Raw genomic sequence first — 20,709 nt, 5'->3', positions numbered from 1 at the left:
AAAAAAAAGGATATTCTTGGGGAAGATTAAGACACATGTACAACATTTGGGTGTCTTTATTGATGAAACGTTTCGCTTACACAGTAAGCTTCTTCAGTCAAATACAGAGGGAACAGTAAAAATTAATTAAAGGTGATTGATGTAATCAGTCCATCAACCTTGGAGAAAAAGTATTCGAGGTGGTCAGTCCCTCAGCCAGGAGAAAAGTTCAGCTCCATGGAACTTTGTATTTGACTGAAGAAGCCTACTGTGTAGGCGAGAACATTTCATCAATAAAAATACCCAACTTTTGCACATGTCTTAATCTTCAACTTGTCTATATTTTATACCATTTTTCACATATTCTTGGAGAATTGTCACTGTTGGTGTTTGCAGATGACGCAGCGGTACAAACTGCTTGAGAGACGCTTCAGAGATGGCGCGGCTTGGAAGTGTGTGTAGGAGAAAGTACATTCACGGATGAGCACGATGATAATAGTCGAATTGTTGTGGAGTTTGTGAAAAGAAAATTTGTTGGATTTAAAATGGGGAATGTATATGGTGTTGACACTTATGTGTGTGAGGCATAGTGTTTGTTGGAGCGAGGAGGAGGAGGAGGAGGAGGCAGAAGGCTGTGCAGATGTATCTACTACCCACCTACAGTGATGCTGCTCTCTCTCTCTCTCTCTCTCTCTCTCTCTCTCTCTCTCTCTCTCTGTCTCTCTCTCTCTCTCTCTCTCTCTCTCTCTCTCTCTCTCTCTCTCTCTCTCTCTCTCTCTCTCTCTCTCTCTCTGTCTCTGTCTCTGTCTGTCTCTCTCTCTCTGTCTCTCTCTCTCTCTGTCTCTCTCTCTCTCTGTCTCTCTCACTGTCTCTCTCTCTCTCTGTCTGTCTGTCTCTCTATCTCTCTCTCTCTCTCTCTCTCTCTCTCTCTCTCTCTCTCTCTCTCTCTCTCTCTCTCTCTCTCTCTCTCTCTCTCTCTCTCTCTCTCTCTCCTCCCTCTTCAGTCCCTGCTTTCTCTTCCCCTCGCCTCCCCACCCTCTCATCACCCCAGGGATCTTCCTCATCCTCTCCTCTGAAGATCACCGGCCGCTAATAAGCGGAGAAATGCAAAGCAGATTTACGAGAACAGTTTTATCCTAATTAGTCTGTTGGTTTTTAGCGGTTTGACAAGTGTTTATGAGGCCGGCGTCGTCTGTGTTCACAGTAAACGCCACTACCATGGTACACTGCTGCCGTACACCATGGTACACTATTATGGTACACTGTTGCCGTACATCACCATGGTACACTATTATGGTACACTGTTGTACATCACCATGGTACACTGCTGTCGTACATCACCATGGTACACTATTATGGTGCACTGTTGTCGTACATCACCATGGTACACTATTATGGTGCACTGTTGTCTTACATCACCATGGTACACTGCTGTCGTACATCACCATGGTACACTCTTATGGTGCACTGTTGTCGTACATCACCATGGTACACTATTATGGTGCACTGTTGTCTTACATCACCATGGTACACTGTTGTCGTACATCACCATGTTACACTGCTGTCGTACATCACCATGGTACACTGTTGTCGTACATCACCATGTTACACTGCTGTCGTACATCACCATGGTACACTGCTGTCGTACATCACCATGGTACACTGTTGTCGTACACCACCATGGTACACTGCTGTCGTACATCACCATGGTACACTGTTGTCGTACATCACCATGGTACACTGTTGTCGTACATCACCATGGTACACTGTTGTCGTACATCACCATGGTACACTGTTGTCGTACATCACCATGGTACACTGTTGTCGTACACCACCATGGTACACTGCTGTCGTACATCACCATGGTACACTGTTGTCGTACATCACCATGGTACACTGCTGTCGTACATCACCATGGTACACTGCTGTCGTACATCACCATGGTACACTGTTGTCGTACATCACCATGGTACACTGCTGTCGTACATCACCATGGTACACTGTTGTCGTACATCACCATGGTACACTGCTGTCGTACATCACCATGGTACACTGCTGTCGTACATCACCATGGTACACTGCTGTCGTACATCACCATGGTACACTGCTGTCGTACATCACCATGGTACACTGTTGTCGTACATCACCATGGTACACTGTTGTCGTACATCACCATGGTACACTGTTGTCGTACATCACCATGGTACACTGCTGTCGTACATCACCATGGTACACTGTTGTCGTACATCACCATGGTACACTGTTGTCGTACATCACCATGGTACACTGCTGTCGTACATCACCATGGTACACTGTTGTCGTACATCACCATGTTACACTGCTGTCGTACATCACCATGGTACACTGCTGTCGTACATCACCATGGTACACTGTTGTCGTACATCACCATGGTACACTGCTGTCGTACATCACCATGGTACACTGCTGTCGTACATCACCATGTTACACTGCTGTCGTACATCACCATGGTACACTGCTGTCGTACATCACCATGGTACACTTATGGTACACTGTTGTCGTACATCACCATGGTACACTGCTGTCGTACATCATGGTACACTGCTGTCGTACATCACCATGGTACACTTATGGTACACTGTTGTCGTACATCACCATGGTACACTGCTGTCGTACATCATGGTACACTGCTGTCGTACATCATGGTACACTTGTGTCGTACATCACCATGGTACACTTGTGTCGTACATCACCATGGTACACTTGTGTCGTACATCACCATGGTACACTGTCGTACATCACCATGGTACACTGCTGTCGTACATCATGGTACACTGCTGTCGTACATCATGGTACACTTGTGTCGTACATCACCATGGTACACTTGTGTCGTACATCACCATGGTACACTTGTGTCGTACATCACCATGGTACACTGTCGTACATCACCATGGTACACTGCTGTCGTACATCATGGTACACTGCTGTCGTACATCATGGTACACTTGTGTCGTACATCACCATGGTACACTTGTGTCGTACATCACCATGGTACACTTGTGTCGTACATCACCATGGTACACTGCTGTCGTACATCACCATGGTACACTGTTGTCGTACATCACCATGGTACACTGTTGTCGTACATCACCATGGTACACTGCTGTCGTACATCACCATGGTACACTGTTGTCGTACATCACCATGGTACACTTGTGTCGTACATCACCATGGTACACTGTTGTCGTACATCACCATGGTACACTGTTGTCGTACATCACCATGGTACACTGTTGTCGTACATCACCATGGTACACTGTTGTCGTACATCACCATGGTACACTGTTGTCGTACATCACCATGGTACACTGTTGTCGTACATCACCATGTTACACTGTCGTACACCACCATGGTACACTGTTGTCGTACATCACCATGGTACACTGTTGTCGTACATCACCATGGTACACTGTTGTCGTACATCACCATGGTACACTGTTGTCGTACATCACCATGGTACACTGTTGTCGTACACCACCATGGTACACTGTTGTCGTACATCACCATGTTACACTGTTGTCGTACATCACCATGGTACACTGTTGTCGTACATCACCATGGTACACTGTTGTCGTACATCACCATGGTACACTGTTGTCGTACATCACCATGGTACACTGTTGTCGTACATCACCATGGTACACTGTTGTCGTACATCACCATGGTACACTGTCGTACATCACCATGGTACACTGCTGTCGTACATCACCATGGTACACTGTTGTCGTACATCACCATGGTACACTGCTGTCGTACATCACCATGTTACACTGTTGTCGTACATCACCATGGTACACTGTTGTCGTACATCACCATGGTACACTGCTGTCGTACATCACCATGGTACACTGTTGTCGTACATCACCATGGTACACTGTTGTCGTACATCACCATGGTACACTGCTGTCGTACACCACCATGGTACACTGTTGTCGTACATCACCATGGTACACTTGTGTCGTACATCACCATGGTACACTGCTGTCGTACATCACCATGGTACACTGTTGTCGTACATCACCATGGTACACTGTTGTCGTACATCACCATGGTACACTGTTGTCGTACATCACCATGGTACACTGCTGTCGTACATCACCATGGTACACTGCTGTCGTACACCACCATGGTACACTGCTGTCGTACATCACCATGGTACACTGCTGTCGTACATCACCATGGTACACTGCTGTCGTACATCACCATGGTACACTGCTGTCGTACATCACCATGGTACACTGTTGTCGTACATCACCATGGTACACTGCTGTCGTACATCACCATGGTACACTGCTGTCGTACACCACCATGGTACACTGCTGTCGTACATCACCATGGTACACTGCTGTCGTACATCACCATGGTACACTGTTGTCGTACATCACCATGGTACACTGTTGTCGTACATCACCATGGTACACTGTTGTCGTACATCACCATGGTACACTGTTGTCGTACACCACCATGGTACACTGCTGTCGTACATCACCATGGTACACTGTTGTCGTACATCACCATGGTACACTGCTGTCGTACATCACCATGGTACACTGCTGTCGTACATCACCATGGTACACTGCTGTCGTACATCGCCATGGTACACTGTTGTCGTACATCACCATGGTACACTGCTGTCGTACATCACCATGGTACACTGCTGTCGTACATCACCATGGTACACTGTTGTCGTACACCACCATGGTACACTGTTGTCGTACATCACCATGGTACACTGTTGTCGTACATCACCATGGTACACTGTTGTCGTACACCACCATGGTACACTGCTGTCGTACATCACCATGGTACACTGTTGTCGTACATCACCATGGTACACTGCTGTCGTACATCACCATGGTACACTGTTGTCGTACATCACCATGGTACACTGCTGTCGTACATCACCATGGTACACTGCTGTCGTACATCACCATGGTACACTTATGGTACACTACTGTTGTCGTACATCATGTTACACTGTTGTCGTACACCACCATGGTACACTGCTGTCGTACATCACCATGGTACACTGCTGTCGTACATCGCCATGGTACACTGTTGTCGTACATCACCATGGTACACTGCTGTCGTACATCACCATGGTACACTGCTGTCGTACATCACCATGGTACACTGTTGTCGTACATCGCCATGGTACACTGTTGTCGTACATCACCATGGTACACTGCTGTCGTACATCACCATGGTACACTGCTGTCGTACATCACCATGGTACACTGTTGTCGTACACCACCATGGTACACTGTTGTCGTACATCACCATGGTACACTGTTGTCGTACATCACCATGGTACACTGTTGTCGTACATCACCATGGTACACTGCTGTCGTACATCACCATGGTACACTGTTGTCGTACATCACCATGGTACACTTATGGTACACTACTGTTGTCGTACATCATGTTACACTGTTGTCGTACACCACCATGGTACACTGCTGTCGTACATCACCATGGTACACTGTTGTCGTACATCACCATGGTACACTGCTGTCGTACATCACCATGGTACACTGTTGTCGTACATCACCATGGTACACTGTTGTCGTACATCACCATGGTACACTGCTGTCGTACATCGCCATGGTACACTTGTCGTACATCACCATGGTACACTGCTGTCGTACACCACCATGGTACACTGTCGTACATAACCATGGTACACTGCTGTCGTACATCGCCATGGTACACTGCTGTCGTACACCACCATGGTACACTGTCGTACATCACCATGGTACACTGCTGTCGTACACCACCATGGTACACTGTCGTACACCACCATGGTACACTGTCGTACATCACCATGGTACACTGCTGTCGTACACCACCATGGTACACTGTCGTACATAACCATGGTACACTGCTGTCGTACATCGCCATGGTACACTGCTGTCGTACACCACCATGGTACACTGCTGTCGCACACCACCATGGTACACTGTCGTACATCACCGTGGTACACTGCTGTCGTACATCACCATGGTACACTGCTGTCGTACACCACCATGGTACACTGTCGTACATCACCATGCTACACTGCTGTCGTACATCACCATGGTACACTGCTGTCGTACATCACCATGGTACACTGTCGTACATCACCATGGTACACTGCTGTCGCACATCACCATGGTACACTGCTGTCGTACACCACCATGGTACACTGTCGTACATCACCATGGTACACTGCTGTCGTACAGCACCATGGTACACTGCTGTCCTACACCACCATGGTACACTGCTGTCCTACACCACCATGGTACACTGTCGTACATCACCATGGTACACTGTCGTACATCACCATGGTACACTGTCATGGTATAACTAAGGATGCAAATGAAACATATGGACGTTAGGAAGTGTTTTTCGGTCTCCTTTTGTGAGTGGGTGGCAAGAACTAAAACGAAGAAGTGATAAGAGGCAGACAATGTACACAGTTTCACTAGTAGGTACACTCGGACCCTTGACTGAAGCCGGTCGATAAGAATTAAAAGGGAGAAGTGGTTGAGAGGTCTAAGGGAGTGACTGATGGGCGGTAATTAGAATGATAAATTTTGTAAAGCTTTCGAATGGAGCTCAGTCATATTCGCCTTTACGCAGAAGGTTGCTTGCTACAGGTGGTGGTGGTGAAGGAAGAAGTTGGGAAATGTTGACTCAGTATAAAGATTGTCTTGCGAAGTTTGTCTTCAATATTGTCAACAATCTGTCAGTGGAATTCACAAGACAACTTAACCACTCCGCTGCTCGGTGACGTACATAGGTGTGAGCTGCTGTTGCTACTAGAGATTGCAGAGGAGTGGCGATGGTAGGGTAGTGGATAGTGGACACGCTGGGTGAGTGTTAAGACCTTTTAAGAGGATAAGAGAAGTAGGCAGCTGCACTTATTGGCAACGCCCTAAATCTGCACTTTGTAATTATTCTTTACGTGGGAGGTACGATAATCTGTGCAAAACATTCTAAGGGATGTTGTAAGTACACTAAGCAATAATTAATAAGCATGAAGGCTTCAGGACTTTGTAAAGATTTGAGAAATAAGCAAAAGACTCCTCTCATTCAAGAGTGAATTATAAGATCCCTTGACTGTAGAGTCAACCTGTTAAGTACTTGTAAACTGTTTTTGATCAAACGGGTTGTGGTACTTACGACGAATTGCGAACAGTAAGCACCAGCAGTTTAACATGAAAATGTCATCAAGCAGGAGGATTGTTTGCAAGAGCTGGCCGGGAGGAAGGGGCGGGGGGTTGACGATGATCCCAGGAAGCCCCAGCAGGTAACACCGGACTGAGCTCTTTGTCAGCGTGAAGTGTTAGCCTTGACCCTGCCAAGTTCCTGGATCATTACCTCTCCTGAGAGGAAGGGAGAAGGGAGGGGGAAAGACCCAGGGAAGGGAGGCCAAGACCAGATTAAGAAAAGTGGAAATACAGCAGGAAGATTAGAAGGAAAGGAAAAATAAAAGTATTGGCAGGAGTGACCAATGAACGAAGGAAAGTGAGAAGCCAGAAGTGGAGAGAAGAGAAAGTAGGTAAGAGAGAGAGAGAGAGAGGGAAGAAGAGAGCTTCAGTATAGATATGGGAGAGAGGATCAGAGGAAGGTACAACACCAGAAAATTATCCCAAGGAAGGCAGGGCAATTTTTCCCTTTTTTTTTAATCTCATCTTCTCCACTCTCTTGTGTTGCTCGCCATACAATCCATGTCATACCTGTGACCTGTCACCTGTCTCGAGGGTTTATTGCCCTGGCAGCCTGGAGGACTAAGACGAAGCTTACCTGTGGTGCCCGCTGCCCGCTGCCCGCAGTTCAATGTATGCACCACAGTCCTGATGATCAGGAACTGTTTAGATGATTCAGGTTCCCTCTTGAAGTCAGCCAGAGGTTTATTGGTAATCCCCCTTATGCATGAAGGGTGTTGAAGAGTCGTGGTCCTTTTACACTTAATGAGTTTTCTCTCAGTGTACTATCGCTCCCTTGCTTCTTTTCATTGGAGGTGTCTTGCGCTGTCTGCCAAGCCTTTTTAATATTAGTGATATTGGTGTGTAGATTTGGACCATTCCCTTCTGCATCTTCCAGGTAGAGATTTTGATGTATTTTTCTCGCCTACATTCTAAAGAATACAGTTCGATGGCCTTCAAGCGCTCCCAGTAATTTAGATACTTTACTGAGTTTATACAAGCTATGAAGGTTCTCTGTACATTTTCCACTTCATCAATTTTTGCCAGCCTTGAAAAATGCTTCTAGTACACAGCAGTATTCCACTCTAGAGAGAGACCAGAGGCGTATAATCATTAGCTTGATATCTCTTGTTTTGAAAGTTCGTTATCCAGCCTGTCATTTTCTTTACAGCTGCGATAATAACATTACGTTCCTTGATGTGAGATCTTCTGACATATCACTCAGGTCCTTCACAGTTGACTTATTCTGTTGAGTGATTTGTGCTTGTCTTGTACTTCGATATTGTTTTAATTTCCTCTATACTTCTGTAATGTTGTGACTGAAATTTGTCCTCATTGAACATCATAGTGATGTCAGTATCCCACTGGAAGACTTGGTTAAATCAGTTTGGAGACTTGCTTTGTCTTCTATGGATACCACTTTCATGCAGATTCTAATATCGTCAGCAAAGGATGATACAATTCTATAGATTTTGTCCCTGCCAGTTATAAGAATGAGAAAGAGAAGTGGGGCGAGCACCGTACCTTGAGGAACAGATCTTTTCACTACAACATCCCCTGATATCACTTTAAGTTCTGTTATTTAGAAAGTTAAATATTCATCTGCCCACTTTTCCATCTGTTCCATTTGCATGCATTTTGTGCTCAGTTACCCCATGGTCGCATTTGTCAAAGGCTTTTGCAAAGTCATCGTATATTACAACTGCAGTATGCTTGTCTTCTTGTGTATCCAAGACCATGTCGAATGATCCAGCATTTGTGAGACAGAGGAGCGACTTGTACTCGCCTAATTGTGGTTGCAGATGTCGAGACTCAGCTCCTGGACTCTTGTTGACTTGGGTTGTGCAGTTACCCCGATTCCATGTGATGGCAATCCAAATTCTTAAAAACCTTTCAAAATTCTTGATAATGTAGACCGTAAGTGCTGTCACTCTATAGATTTTTGCAATTGCTTTACTGCCACCTCTGTGGGGTGAGGCAATACCAGTGGGCTTTAATGACTGTGAGATTATTTCAAGTGTCCAGGCTCCTTCGTAGAATATTTAAGGTACGCGATAAGGGTTTCTTGATGAATATGGGGTTCCACGAATTGAAGGACATGGGCATGCAATCAATGGTTTCTTTGAAGTCGAGAGTGGTCAGTGTTATATCAGAGATAATGGGAATGTCTGTAGCGTTTTTTGCCTTTTTCGTGAACTAATTTGGTTCGTCATTCTTTAAGCTGATTAATGGCTCAGTGAACACTTAGCTTATATTGGGATTTATTTCGCTCATTTCTTTGTTGTCAATTCGTTCTATCTCTTTGAATCGAAAGCTCGCTACTAGATAGTGTTTTTGGCCTGTATTTTGCTCCCTATGTCTCTCCTGGACTCTTAATATATTCAGTTTGAGCTCAATGTTTTCCATTATTTAGAGTCTAGTGTTAATATTCTTTCTTTAGAAAGTCTTGGAGGAGCTCTGTTATCTGTCATGGTGTTGGGGGACGGGTGAAGGAGTGGGATATAAGGGGTGGTGCAGGGAGTGGTGGTATTGCGCCAGGGGTGGTGCTGCGGGCTGTGGTAGTGGTTATGGAGGGGGTGGTGTTGCGGGCGGTGGTGGGCAGTAAGGAAGGCCTGGCCTGACTTACTGTGTAACTTGAGACTCACTAACTCCCTGGAGCTATTAGCGCCGCACTTCACCTCTTTGTCCCCGTCAGGAGTACCAGTATCTTGAGGGCGGTCCTGAGGGTGTAGTTGTCCTGAAGGCGGTCCTCACCCTCCTGAATGAGGGTGTAGTTCTAGGGCTCTTCTAGCGGATTTTGCCAAACAATTGGAGCGTTGACTCCACATAACTGCCACTATACAAGGTTAAGACAAACTTCCTGGAGTCTACCTGCGGTGTTTTCCGAGGGTCAGCACACATCGGCCAGGTCCCGGGGAAAGGGGGTGGAGGGGGAAGGATAACTATAATTCACGACCAAACTTTAGCAGGAATACATCAAGTTACTACGTTAGCTTTGGTGCTGAATAAAAAAAAAAAAAACACACACACACACACACACACACACACACACACACACACACACACACACACACACACACACACACACACACACACACACACACACACACACACACAGGTATCAAGTTGTCTTAAAATTCCAAGCAAGGACCAGACCTCGTCCTTGGTGCAGGGAAGGGACGTTGAGGGCACTGGTGGTGCAGCGTCAAGTTATTGAAGGGAAGCAGTAGAGAAAACAGACGTTGAAAGGAAGGAAGGAGTAGAGGAAACACGTTAAGGTAAGAAGTAGAGAAATCCCATTTACACACGACAGTATTATACTCTTTAGTTTAAACAGAAGAAAACACGTCAGTGTATTTAGACAGGAGATAAAACCTCATTTTTTAAACAAGTGATAACAATTCAGTGGGAGGTAGAGAGATACAAGGGAGGGAGGTAGAGAGATACTATGGGAGGTGAGGTAGAGAGATACAAGGGATAGGGACGGCCTAGCAGTATGCATATACGGAATTTCCATCTCTCCTCGGTTCTTCCCTCCCCCTTCCCGTAATTAGAGGGAATGTCAAGTCGGGTGTGTCACTGGTGCTCACTGGGGGGAGAGAGTGAGAGAGAGGGGGGGGGATACCGTGGACATACCTGTACAGCAGCACCGCCAAGTTTGTCCTTACTTTGTATTTTAGTGCTTGCGCATGTGTGACTGAGTGCGTCAGTGCGTGTATGTGGTGCTTCTCGATTTAAATTTTCATATCGGCTTTTCCACTTTTTTCGCTATTCATTCCTTCATTTCCTATCGTTCATGTGACTCAGGTGTTCCGCTTTCATCTTTGACCCCTTGTTCTCTTGTGTATCTTATTTTCGCTCTCAGTATTGCTAAGTAGCTCATGTCTAGTTGCTAGTGGAATGATTCGGTCAGATGACCATAAGCTCCTGTGAATGGGTTATCTTACTATTGCAAGCCGCGTCAGGAGAAATCTTCCTGTTTTTCGTGATCAAATACTGTACCACCACAACAACTAATGTGGTCACATTTCCCCTGACCCTTCGCTCATCCAGTGAAGTGAGGGGTCAGTTTCCAAAATTTCTTGTTGTCTACACATGAAACTCGCGAAGAATATTGGCTTTAAGACCGAGTCTTTGGGAAGGATTCCACTTGATACTTTCGTCTAGTCTTATGTTTTCTGTCGGTCCGGTACAGTTTATTTTCCCATTTATACTCTCTCCGTCTTGTACCTCCAGTAATTGCATCTCACTCTGCCACCGAGTCCATATTTTTCTAACAGTCTACCCTGCCTTATTTATATCATCTCCTCATATAATTGTAATAAATTCGTTAGTGAGGATTTGTTGTCTCTGAACCTATGATGGTGTCTCGTAACGAAACTCTGTCTCTTTGGGTTCAACCAATCTGTATCGCCTTTTATTTAAATTATATTATTTTGTACGGTGTACATGTTAAGGATATTGATGTTTAATATATTATCGTTGTCACCTTGATTGACATTAGGTAACATGTTGACAGTTTTCCAGCTGTACGATAGTTTGGTAGAATGTTGACAGTGTTCTACATGTGGTATTTCTCCCTGCTTCAAGTGTCTAGTATATGTTCACTAGTGGTTGACACGGGCCCTCACCTCTTACTTTCAGTTCCACCAGTGTTGTCCTGTCTGTTTATGTATGTTTGCCGTGTCCAGTTCTAGCAGGTGTACCACAACCTTTTTTTCTCAGTTCTCTTATTATAAATGGATGAGCTTTCCATACATAATAAACTTAAATAATAATAGATACAGTTGCTTGTTTACTACTGCAGCCTAGCATGGAACCATTCGAAACTGGTGAGGACCTGAGCAGCGAGGTTATTGCTAGTTGCGGTCTGCAAGTCCATGTATACAGCCTCCGTAACCTATGTGATAAGACCTCACCTCATGAAACTTACCTAATGCCATTTTTGTTACAGCAAATTCTATAATATTTACTAGGCTAATGCTGGACAAATCTTGGTCTAGGACTCTCCAGAATTTCGTTCAGATTTCATATACATTTTGTGGGTTTGTTGTGCATTGTTGTTGTCTGAATTATCACTTATTTTTCATTGTTCCAATATTGTGCATATTCCACTTCTGTTTTTCATAAAGTTTACCTTCTATCTCCTCCCGTACTTTTTACTCTAATAAGTTAATGTTTTAGTATGCAGCTTAGTTACCAGGTCTAAAAGTATCGTCTGTGAATAAATTACGAGATACCTCTTCGTTCTCGAGAGCATACTAAAGAGTACTTCAGGCGGTCTCAGTAATTTAGATGCATTAGTGACTCTCTGCGAGCTGTAAAAAATTCCTCTATGATGTCACCAGTAATGACAGCGGATATAAGCGCAGTATATGGGCGACTGAGAACAAATTCCTTGATGAGCATCATAATTATCGTGGTATTCCTTGTTTTCATTCATTTTTGAAAGTGTTCTGTCAAGTTTAGGTGGTCACAAGTAGGATTTACAGGCCTGTGGCTGACAGGTATAGTGTGCAGACGGTGTACAGAGCAAACTTTTGTTGGGACAGCGTTTTACTCCTGACTTTATAAAGGTCTACCCCTGAATGAAGCACTCTGCCGATAAAGGCTTGTTCTGTATATTGTGTTGATACTAAAGTCACAATGACTTGGCTGGACCAGTTCACACCTGACCCACAAATTGGAAATGAAAAGTGGGCGACGTTTCGGTTAGTCCTGGGCCATTATCAAGTAGCGAGACAAGTCCATGCTCGGGGAATACAGAATTATTTTAAGAGCTCTGTTAAAACAGCCCATACTATTGTAAGTTAATTAGCAGGAATATACCTAGCTAGTGCGGCAAAAATCACTAACAGTAATGTTTACGAGAACCCAAACTGACAGAGAGAGAACATGCAGACGGATACCAGACATGGAGAGAGACAACATACAGACATATACCATACAGGGAGAGAGACAACATACAGACATATACCATACAGGGAGAGAGACAACATACAGACATATACCATACAGGGAGAGAGACAACATACAGACATATACCATACAGGGAGAGAGACAACATACAGACATATACCATACAGGGAGAGAGACATCATACAGACATATACCATACAGGGAGAGAGACAACATACAGACATATACCATACAGGGAGAGAGACAACATACAGACATATACCATACAGGGAGAGAGACAACATACAGACAGATACCATACAGGGAGAGAGACAACATACAGACAGATACCAGACAGGGAGAGAGAAAACATACAGACGGATACCAGACAGGGAGAGAGAAAACATACAGACGGATACCAGACAGGGAGAGAGACAACATACAGACGGATACCAGACAGGGAAAGAGACAACATACAAAGACCAACAAAGACTAAGAGAACATTAACAAAAAGCAGGAGACAAAGTCAGCAATAGAACCAGAATAAAGCAGGTGGCGTTCGTAAACCAGGCTTGTTTTTGTCATGTAGGAGATAAGGGGTAGAGGTCCTCAGGACATGGCCACATTGGTATAAATTCCTGCCCCCACCAGATAACTTTCCTCAGCATTAATTTTTAAGATCCTGCCGAGGGTCACGGGGTCGGGGTGTGTGGAATGTCCCAGGCTTCCAGTCAGTCCAGGCGGGTTGCTTCTCTTCGTGGTGGAATTCTAAGCGTGATATTGTATTATTTTCCCGGCTATAATGGTATCAGGCTAGACAAACTTAAAAAGAGACAACTATACGACATGCAGGAACTCTATATACCTGACAGAGACAACCCTCTACAATCAACAATCACCACCGACTACATCATCACCACACCTCCCCACAGAATCCAAACGATGACCCTTCTACAAAGAGTCAAGCGCTTCATCCACAAGGATATCTTCCCGAAACCAATGATCCTGAGTGATCTCCCCTAAGAGATAGAAGAGTGGGTAACACCTGAACCATTCTATGTCCTCCAAGGATAATAATACCCCAATTTATTGAGACTTTACTTGAAACAATCAACGGCTTACAACTAACCGTGTATAATATACAAACATTCTGCTCAGGACACAACCTCAGAAACGGGTAAGCCAACCAACAACTCCAGGAAAGTAGCCAGACTCCATCCAGCACCTTGCAACCACAATCCTCAGCATGGCCCTAGAATCTTCCTATTGCGAAATATATATATATATATATATATATATATATATATATATATATATATATATATATATATATATATATATATATATAGAGAGAGAGAGAGAGAGAGAGCAATTGCATGCAGTATTTCTCCTTCAGACTCAGAAACATGCAATTATACAGCTGGTATGACTGTGTGCAGCTGATGGAGTGAAAAACACTACACACACACACACACACACACACCCACACACACACACACACCTGTCTTAAAATACCCCCACCCACCCCTTTCCCATATTTCCATCTTTACCCATCCTTCCTTTCCCATCTTAACAAAGCTCTGGTAATTCGTGCCTCATGGGAGCGAGTTACTTCCTGGGGATGGGAGGAGAGGTATGAGGTACCTCTGTCAGTGGCATGTCACACTACCAACTCTCCCTTTTCGCTGCTTCCTTTTCCCACTCTTCTGTTTTTCCTGCATCTTCCTCTTCCTCTTTTCCATATCCCTCCATACCACATTTCTTTCCTTGTTCCACCTTTCGTTCATTTCCTTCTTTCTCTTACATTTTTTTTATTTTCCTTCCTCCCCTTTCCAGTGGGCAACGGTAAACAATATGATGTTCAATGAGGACAAATTCCAACTACTCCGTTATGGAAAACTGGAGGAGATAATAACTAGAACAGAGTATACTACTGACTCCAGCCATACAATAGAGCGGAAAAATAATGTAAGGGACCTGGGAGTAGTAATGTCTGAGGATCTCACTTTCAAGGATCACAACAGTGCCACGATCGCACGTGCAAAGAAAATGATAGGATGGATAATGAGAACTTTCAAAACGAGAGATGCCAAGCCCATGATGATCCTTTTCAAATCACTTGTTCTCTCTAGGCTGGAATACTGCTGTACATTAACATCTCCATTCAAAGCAGGTGAAATCGCAGATCTAGAGAGTGTACAGAGATCTTTTACTGCACGTATAAGTTCTGTCAAGCACCTTAACTACTGGGAACGCTTGGAAGCACTTGACTTGTACTCGTTGGAACGCAGGAGGGAGAGATATATCATAATCTACACTTGGAAAATCTTGGAAGGAATGGTCCCAAATCTGCACACAGAAATCACTCCCTACGAAAGTAAAAGACTGGGCAGGCGATGCAAAATGCCGCCAATAAAAAGTAGGGGCGCCATTGGTACACTAAGAGAAAACACCATAAGTGTCCGGGGCCCAAACTGTTCAACAGCCTCCCATCAAGCATTAGGGGAATTGTCAATAAACCCCTGGCTGCCTTCAAGAGAGAGCTGGACAGATACCTAAAGTCAGTGCCGGATCAGCCGGGCTGTGGCTCGTACGTTGGACTGCGTGCGGCCAGCAGTAACAGCCTAGTTGATCAGGCCCTGATCCATCGGGAGGCCTGGTCATGGACCGGGCCGCGGGGGCGTTGATCCCCGGAATAACCTCCAGGTAACCTCCAGGTCCAGGTAACCAGGTTCTCTCTCTCTCATCTTCCCCCTTCCCTTGACCCGCTCCATCCCTGTTTCCTCAACCTCTTAGCATGTTTTGTTGAGAAATCTTTGTAAAATTTAGTTTTGGATTGCTAGGTCGATTGGAAAGGAGATTGTGGGAGAGAACGGGAATATAGCAAGAGGGAAGGAGAAGGGAGGAAGCAGAGGTAAACGGTAGGAATGATTTGCTAGATAATGTTAAGAAGCTATTATTTTCCCAGATCTAAACAAATTCAGTATTTTTTGCTTGCGAGAAATATCAGAATACAGGTAGCTTCTCTGAATCCCAGATTTACTCTGGCGAAGTAGCTGAATGATCCTGGTGAGGAGATGTTTCTGGGATACAGGTAGCTCCTTAAAAACGTGTAAGGTGTTACTTTTGCGGGAAAAATCTATAGGGAATGAAATGACCCTTGGGTTTTGAAATCCATAATTAGAAGGAAGAAATTCCTTGATTTTTAAGGAAGCGTTTCTATCAGGCTCCATGGTTATTTGCCAAGAGCCTTTGGTTAGGCTACGAGTTCCTTAAGAATCATTAGTTATGATACCAGTTTTTCAAGAAGCATAGGTTAAGACATGAGTTTTTCGGTAGTCTTTGGTTAGAAGAATTTCTTAAGAGCCTTTGGTTATAAAACGAGTGTCACAGGAGCCTTTGCTTACAAAGCGAGTGTCTTGGACACATTTAGTTAGGAAATCTACTTTCATGTAACCTTAGGATTGGAAGTGTGTATACCAGGTACATTAGGCTGTGGAATGCGCTTGTATCATTTCGAACACTACCTGGAATCTACTTGGAGGGCACTCTGAGGATTAATGTTCTCTCGTTGATCAGCATTTCGCCTGGAGTGAGAGATGGTCTTGTAGGATGTTCCAGCACTCGCTACGTCCAGACTCTCGTAATGTTTACCATTTCCTGGGCTGCCGATAAGCACTTTCTCCTCCTGGTGTCGTCAGTGCTCAGCTCTCTGCTTTGTCTTACCTGCGACGCCCGCTATAGGTGGGGGGATCAGGAAGAGTTGTAGGTCGGGTGAGGGAGAGTTGAAGGTGGGGGGCGAGGGGTGCTGCAGGTAGAAGAGTAGGGGTGCAGTAGAAAAAGTGGGTAGGCATGAGGCGCAGATGACGATGATTTGGGAATTATAAACTCAAGATAACAAATTATTATTATTATAATCAAGGGGGAAGCGCTAAACCCGTAGGATTATACAGCGCCCAGGGGGGGATGTGGAAGGCATTCAGGCTTAATTCGGGGAACTGGAGCACAGATCCAATTCCCTAAATCAAGAGCCCCTCACCAACATCAAGGAACCTTCCATGAGGGGTCAAGATAACAAAGCAGTATGGCTTATTTCCGTTGGGAGTTCTTCCGTCCTCCTCCCCAGGATGCGACCCACAAAAGCCGACAAAATACCTCATTGTTAATGATAAAATATATGAAGTCTAGAGGTTGTCTCCACTTTTTGCATCGACTAAATGAATGAGCGGTTTTTATAGAGGAGATTGAAACCCAATTATGATCAGTGTTTTTTAGTGGTAATAAGATGTTAAAAAAATTTAGATTGTATTCCATAGTGTATTATGTATATTAACTATACGAAGTAATTGGAAAATTTGGAATGACTTAATACATCTTTATAGTGATGTAACATTGCTCAGTGGGGGCTGACAAAGGCCTATTGTAGCCTCTGTAATCCTGATTTTTGCGCTACCGCTCACAGGATGAGCTGCGGGTGCACAACAAACTTACTTCTTAGGCGACTCAACTAAAACTAATTTCCGACTAACTCCTAAGTATCTATTTAGTACTTAGTGAACGGGGTCAGCAGGTGTGAGGATACTTGCATTCGTTGCACTCCGAGTGAGGATTGAGCTTCAGTGTTCTCGGCTGAGTCGACCGCTATGAGGGGGTGAGGAACAGGCAGGTAGTAGGATAGAGCGTAGGAGTAAGTGTTCAGGGATAGGGAGTTGTGAGGGAGGGAGGGGCAAGTTGTCCGAGGCAGGGGTCGGTGGTATCCTCTAGCGCCGGTGTCGTCGAGTATTGTCCACCGTGCTAGGGGTGTCCACGATACGATCAGGACACCTCGTAGTGGCCTGGCGGGGGACACCAGCAACCAGTGGGACGCCCCTCCACGTCCCGCACACTTAAATGCATACATACACATACACACACACACACACACACACACACACACACACACACACACACACACACACACACACACACACACACACACACACACGTCCCACCCTGCTACCCACCACTACCTTCTCTTGTTGGTGTTGGTGCTACTAATGCTGTTGCTGCTGGTACTAATGCTGCTGCTGGTAGTGCTGCTGCTGCTGCACATTTGGTGCAGAGTTTGCTGACTCCTTACTAAGCAACGACAGGGTTGCCAAGCAAGCACAGTGTGTAAATTTATTGGTGCAGTAACGGCCGCAAGTATTTTGAACATTACGAATGCTATTACTGCTGTTGCTGCTATTGCTGTTGTTGCTACAGCTGATAGTGCCATTGCTGCAGATGATACAGCTGTTGCTGCTGTTTAGACTGCACCTCAGCATTCTTTTAACATCACAGCCGGAGCGATTTTTACGCAAAATTATCTACAAATGTTATTCAGGTTAGATTATTGTTAAAGCCCATCATTACCCTCTCCCACCGCCTCCTGCTTGTTATCTCTTCAACCCTAATCCCCCTTCCCCAGCCCTAGCCTGTGCTGGAGGTTGCGACTTGAGGGTGGAGGAGGCCAGCAGAGACACATCAGTGGGATCAGCCACAGTGTGTCGCTCTAATTATATTAACCTGGCATGAGCCGCCTCACAACCCAAATATACTTGTAAGTATGGGCGGTGTAGCAAGACACAATACATGTAGATGTCTACCCTCCTTCAAACACAATACCTGCAGATGTCTATCCTCCGCCAAACACAATACATGTAGATGTCTACCCTCCTTCAAACACAATACCTGCAGATGTCTATCCTCCGCCAAACACAATACATGTAGATGTCTATCCTCCGCCAAACACAATACATGTAGATGTCTACCCTCCGCCAAACACAATATTTGCAGATGTCTACCCTCCGCCAAATACAATGCCTTGCAGATGTCTACCCCTCCGCCGCTGTGACACAGTACACTTGGAGATGTCTATCGTCCATTATTTAGTGGTTCTTCTGATTTGTGACAGACTTACCGCAGTCTGTCCTTGAATTTTTTCTTCTGTCTGTCTCATCGCTTATTCTTACCTTTACTCTTTCGTTTGATGTTGTCCCTGTTTATCCCAGATGCTCTTCCCTTATCCTGTTATCATAAAATTCTTTGTTTGCAACTTCTATCACTTCATGTATTCGAGAACGATCTACTTTTTCTTCATTTACTCGAGCAGATACTCGGCCACTGTAACAACCACATTATCTTCATCAGATTAAGTTATTTACGTTAGTGTAATGTTTAACTGATATCTGCGTATTTTTTTTTTTTTTTTTTGCGAATAACCAAAGGTATAAGGAATTATATATACGGCGAAGATGTTATATGGTAACAAGGTAAATACATGCGATACCGTCGTTGGAAATCAAACTTTCGTTGACAATCTATGCAAATGGTTTGATCTGCTATAAGTATTTTTGTAAAGTAAAAGGACACAAGTGCAACTAATGTGACATTTATTGTGGCAACGTTTCGCACTCCAGGAGCTTTATCAAGCCATTTCCTGGAGAGCGAAACGTTGCCACAATAAATGTCACATTAGTTGCACTTGTGTCCTTTTACTTTACATATTGTCGGTAATTCTACCAACTTTATTACAAGTATTTTTGTATCAAAATTTTTGTAGGCACCTTGCACCCCCACACGAGCTATTTCTTTCAACGGAAGCTCGTTGTTACATTTAATGCTCCTCAGGACGTGAATGTGCTCCTCTCTTGCAGCAGCTCCTGCGCACTGTATGCCGCAGTGATGCTCGTGCCTTTATCTCTCCCTGGTTGTTGATGCTGCCTCTTCATCTTCCTACCTGCCAGCTGTGTCTTTATCTCTCCTGGAAGCTCATGATGAACCCTCTCTCCCAGACACTGCTATCCTGGGCATCAACTTGCCCCCTCCCCTCTCTCTCTATTCCGGATGGGGACTTTTTGATCCCCAACAACCTAACCGGACAGAAAAAGGGCTGCGAGTAGCAGACGGAAGATCAAGCCTCCAACATTCCTTACGCTGAATAACCCGCATGAGTTACTGCTTCATATAATCCAGTAATCTATGCTGGTCATATCACTTCCAGACGTGCTTCCTCCAATCTCTCCTGTTCGTCTGCAGTTTGCATTAATTCATGATAAAAAACTTGATTTATCAACCTGAAAATATATACACTTTTATAAGCTCCCATATGGCTAGATAAGTGACTTGAAATCTTTAATTCATCGCACATAAAAGGATATAATTTGCTCTCTTGATTATATTGCTTAAAAGTGACTTAAGTATTGTGCTGTCTTGGTAGCTTGGGGAGGTATTGTATGCTGTCTCTTATCATATAGTTGTGGCTCAGACATTGACGGAAGGGTTTCTGTTATCAGACTTCAGTAAGTAAATTATTGTACCTCCAGGCTACAGTGCCCTTCTCGAGGAGACACCGTATGCTGTATTCTTAGTCTGCAGTTGGAATTGTGACACAGACTGAAGGGCTTCTTGTTATCTTTCTCAACGAAGAAGCTATTGTATTACGGTGTTTGTTATACTGTAGTAGTTTATTTTGCACTTGTAACTTAGACACTGAGAAAGGTTGTGTTATCCTGCTCAAGTAACAAAGAAGCTACAGTTATCGAAGTATGGAACTTGGAACTTGGGTATCTTTCCTCAGGTG

At 44.6% G+C, this 20,709-nt stretch overlaps 1 protein-coding gene across 7 annotated transcripts in view; it reads left to right on the top strand.

Annotated features, from left to right (window-relative positions):
- The window catches only part of rg (A kinase anchor protein rugose), an 803,540-nt gene that overhangs the window by 672,731 nt on the left and 110,100 nt on the right, over positions 1–20,709 (top strand). The window lies entirely within an intron of this gene.

The sequence above is a fragment of the Cherax quadricarinatus genome, chromosome 61, assembly GCF_038502225.1.
Source record: "Cherax quadricarinatus isolate ZL_2023a chromosome 61, ASM3850222v1, whole genome shotgun sequence".
Lineage (NCBI taxonomy): Eukaryota > Metazoa > Arthropoda > Malacostraca > Decapoda > Parastacidae > Cherax > Cherax quadricarinatus.
Note: the sequence above shows the minus strand (reverse complement) of the source record. Positions and strands in the feature narration are given on the sequence as shown.